Source organism: Lipotes vexillifer, unplaced genomic scaffold (assembly GCF_000442215.2).
Source record: "Lipotes vexillifer unplaced genomic scaffold, Lipotes_vexillifer_v1.1 scaffold500, whole genome shotgun sequence".
Taxonomy (NCBI): Eukaryota; Metazoa; Chordata; class Mammalia; order Artiodactyla; family Lipotidae; genus Lipotes; species Lipotes vexillifer.
The window spans coordinates 345,284-349,589 of record NW_006778765.1 but is presented as its reverse complement, the minus strand read 5'-3'; the positions used below and the strand labels follow the sequence as shown (position 1 = coordinate 349,589).

At 52.9% G+C, this 4,306-nt stretch overlaps 1 pseudogene; it reads right to left on the bottom strand.

Moving 5' to 3' along the window:
* Positions 1-970: 970 nt before the first annotated feature.
* Positions 971-1,057, bottom strand: LOC103077705 (dolichyl-diphosphooligosaccharide--protein glycosyltransferase subunit 4 pseudogene; annotated as a pseudogene).
* Positions 1,058-4,306: the final 3,249 nt, after the last annotated feature.

Below are 4,306 nucleotides of genomic sequence, written 5' to 3'. Positions count from 1 at the left end.
TCGCACTGGGACTGGAGGAGGGAAGGCAGTACCAATCCTGTGCAGAGACCAGACACACAAGTGACAAGCCCTGAGAGGTCAAGCGACCTGCCTGAGGTCAGTAGCTACCATGGCACAGCCCCTATCCCAACCCCCAAAAAACAACTCCAGGGCCCAGCTCTCACCATCAAACTATGCCTTCCTCTCCTGTGCCTCCCTGCCCCACTCCCACATCCACATGTACACATTCTCAGACATGTTCACACACATGCAATCACACTTTTACACATGTGCACATATGCACAGAGATACACAGGCATACACATGCACACAACACACACACATTTATGCCTAGCTGGAGCCAGGACCCCTGTCCTTGAGCCCCACCTGAGAATCTGATCCAAGATCTCAGAGCCTTGCAGGAAGCCCTCTGATCCAGAAGCTACCACTGCTTGAAGGCTTGGAGACTAGAGAAGGATTCTCCTTCTCCTATGGAGACAACTGATTTGAGCCAGGTGAACCCAAAGCTGAGCAAGATCTCATTCTGGACAAGCAAGGCCCCACTCATAAGCAGGGGTCTAGAGAGCTTGAGGGTGGAGGCTGGCCACCTGTCGTAGCCAAGGTCATCTCTGTGTGCTGTGGTCTCTGAGCTATCTTATTTTCTAAAAATGGAGTTAGATTACAATTGTTCTAACATTTTTGTATTTGTATTTTTTTGACCACAAAAAAATCTATATTTTTATATTGGAGGGAGGGAGTAGAAAAGAAAGTAGCCCCTATACTGGGCCCTATTCAGTGGCAGATTTTTGTTCCATAGGGTTAAGGAAGACTTTGAGGAAAGAAAAGTTGTTTGGACAAATCCAGGTGTAGTTGCTTTGTATACTGTGATGGGTAGAAGGGACGAAGTGAAGGGTGAAGGCCCCTCACATGCTCCATATTGCCTCAGACTATGCCCTGGAAACCTGAGGTGGAGAAAGCGCCATTTTCTTTCCTACTTCTTGGGACTGTTCATGGCCATGTAGTGATAGAGAACGACAAGCAGGTTGGCGAAGATGGCGAGCTGCACATCCATGATCATGGCTGATCAGCTGGGCTTGGCTCCGACGTGGCCTGCGCACTCTGTATCTGTATTTTTTGAACTGGTCTCTCTTTATTAAAAATTTTAATTGCATAAGCAAAACTTGCTTGTTATAATAAATTCGAACCATATAGAAATGTAAAAAGTAAGGAATGACAATGTCTCTCCTCTTGCAGTGTCCATACCAAGGCCAGTGCTTACACAAACACACACGTTCCTCACATGGGTTCATCATACACACGTGTTCTGCAGCTGACCCAGGGGAGTCAGAATGCATGGTTTCCCCTCGCTGCTCATGTTCCTGGGTTTCCTGAAGTCATTTCTCATCTTAACCAGCAAGCATCTGCCACTGCAAATTGATGGGAGGATTCAGTATTGGGGATGGCTGGGCCAGGGCAAGTGGGTACATGGTGGCAAACTCTGCCACACAGCTCTCCATGAGAGCTGTATGTCCAAGGGGATGAGGGCTGAGAACTTTGGAACAGCTTACAGTGACCAAGGAATCCAGTGAGTGCCTGGGTGGGGTGGTGGGGCAGCTGAAACCCCTCTCTCAACACACACACACACACACATACACACACGTGTAGACGTGTAGACTATTCTTTGGGGAGAGGAGAGATTGCACATGTGAGTTTACAGACTAAATGAGCCAGACCTTGAGGAAGGCACTGCTGTATATTCTTATGACCCATTTTGTGTCTGTTCTGGGTGGTGAAGGGCAGAGAGATCCTGCAGCAAGAATCTCGGGTGCACGGGAGGGGTTTTTCTGGAAGGAAGAATCCATGGAGATGTGGCACATGAAACTATGAGAGGAATTGCCACTGGGTGGCAGTGTGGGCCCAGCAATCAGGGCAGGAGAGGTGACAATTAGATGGCCAGAGGGACCCACAACACCTGGGGCAGGCAGGCACCTCAGGTAAGACAAAGGCACACCACTCTTCCCAGTATTCAGGGGAGGTGCATAGTGCTGTCAAATTTACAAAGGGCAGTTGGAGGGCAAAACCCTTGGGTCCTTTAGTTTACACACAGAACTGCACAATCACTGACTTCTGTAGGGGGTGCTTTCAAGGGGACACCTGTGGTGCCCTGATGTTGACTGTCCTGGAGGCAGGGAAGCTTCACTGAGGACCTGAAAGTTGGATCCTGAAGGATGTCTAGGAGTTGGCTTATAATAGGAGCCTAGAGAGAAAGTAGGGGACAGGGTTGGGCCTGTGAGATCTAGGGTATATTTTACCCTCTCTATGCCTCATTTTTATCACCTGTAAAGAGGGGACAATATGCAGTAGTTAGGCAATGGAATGGGGCTGGAAATTGCTGAGAGCATCTGGCACATAGTAAGCATTCAGTACAGTAATCACAGTTAGAGGGAAAGGGCAATCTCGGGGTAGAGAGCTTGGGATTTGTCGCCAGGGGGACCAAGGTTCAAATCCAGCTCTGTTGCCTGGCAGCTGTGAAGCCCTTTTGTCTTCATAGTAATGTGGAGCAGTAGACAGTTCCTACTGGAGAAACGGCACCTTATACAGGGGCTCCATGCTGGGCTTTCCAGGTGTCCCAGCCATCAAAGTGGTAATGAGGTCTCCACACCCATCTCCACCCCATGCAAGCAGCTTCTGGCCTACTCAGGAGGACTGGTGGGGCGACACTGAAGCTCAACTTCCCTTCAGGAAATTTACAGAGAAGTGGGTTTCCTGAAGTCATTTCTCATCTTAACCAGTTTATTTTGTCATTTTGCCCTGTTTCACGGGGTTTTGCTTTTGGACCACTTCTGTCTTCCATCCCCTCCCAGGCAGGGCAAGCTCAGCCCTGTCTGCCCTAGGGAAAACCTGGATACTGCCATTTAGGCTTCTGGACCCTGCCAGGAGTCTGTCATCCCTGCTAGGGGACCTGAAGCTTACCTTCTTTCTGGGGAACCTGGGGGTACACACCGGGAAGTTGGAAGCGGGGAGTGGACCCTGCCACTTCTCCAATTCTCTCCCTCTCCTTCTGGTCCAAGGACTTAGAGGAGGTGTGCGCAGCCCCTATGGTCTTTCAAGATGTGCCCTGGTAAGTCCAGTGAACTGGGAAAAGGTGGAGAGGATCAAGGGTAGGAGCATGGGCTTCTGACTTTTGTTCCCTGGGGCTCAGCATAATGGGGGTAATACCAGCTGTTGAGGATCAAATGTATCAAGTGCTCCATGTAGATGGGAGGGGGTGTCACTGATCCTTCTCTCTACCTTTACCCCCCACCTTCAGTTTATCTCTGGGTGTTTGGAGCTCCAGGTCTCTCTCCCCCAGGTGGGTTTTTAGGGAACCCACCAACCCAGAGACACATGTGAACTGTCCTGTGGGGTGAGCTTGGGGCCTGCCTGCCCCTCAAGTCGGTAGTCATTTCTTCCCTGATTGGAGGGCCGGCCAGAGGACAGGCTGGGGCCGAGACTGGATGGCCCTGCCTGGTGCAAAGGTTGGGATGGTGCCTTGTCCCCCAACTCTCAGAGAAAACGTTCTCGCCTGGATCCTCTTGGCTGTGGTGGCCGCATACTTGACCCCCGTGAAGCTGCTCGTATCTGAGTGCTCCCTCTGTACCCCTTCCCTCCGCTTATGTCCCGCTCCAAACCACACCCTTTGCCACCCACCTCCCCAGAAACAGAGTCCAGGGGTCCAAGTGCAGCCCACAGGGGGCTCCCGCACACCAGACAGACCGCCTTGGAGGAGCCGCTAGCTGGGCGGACAGGCCGGTGACCGCGCCCTCGTGCTGCCACCGGTTCTACAGAGAGATAAGGGGGCCTGTCTCCAACGAAGCGGAGTGCCCGAAAGAAATCTGGGCTCCGGTAGGTAGAGCACCTGCCCCTCCCTAGCCCTCTTCAACCTGGACTTTCCCTAATGTTCTCTAGGTCACTCTCAACCCGGCTTCGTCACGTCAGCCTCGGGTCCAAGCGCTGTAATTGGCCCTGCGTGACCACTCGGCTCCACCTCCTGCTCTGCGATTGGTCGGCGCGCGGAGCCCCGCCCCATTTTCCTGGAAAGTTCTTGGAAATCTGTCAAAGGTGTTTCCTTTAGCGGCCCTCAGCCGCAGACCATGGAACCGACTCCCTCGCCTGCACCCCTCCCCGCCCGGCCGCACTGCCGGCGGTTCTAGGAAGACGTCGCTTCCGGGAAGGGCTGGGACACAGAGGACAAAAGATTAGGCTGCTCGCCCCGCCCTCCAGGCCCGCCCCACGCGCCCTCCCGGCCCGCCCGCGCAGCCACCTCTCAGTCCCGGCCCGCCGCTCC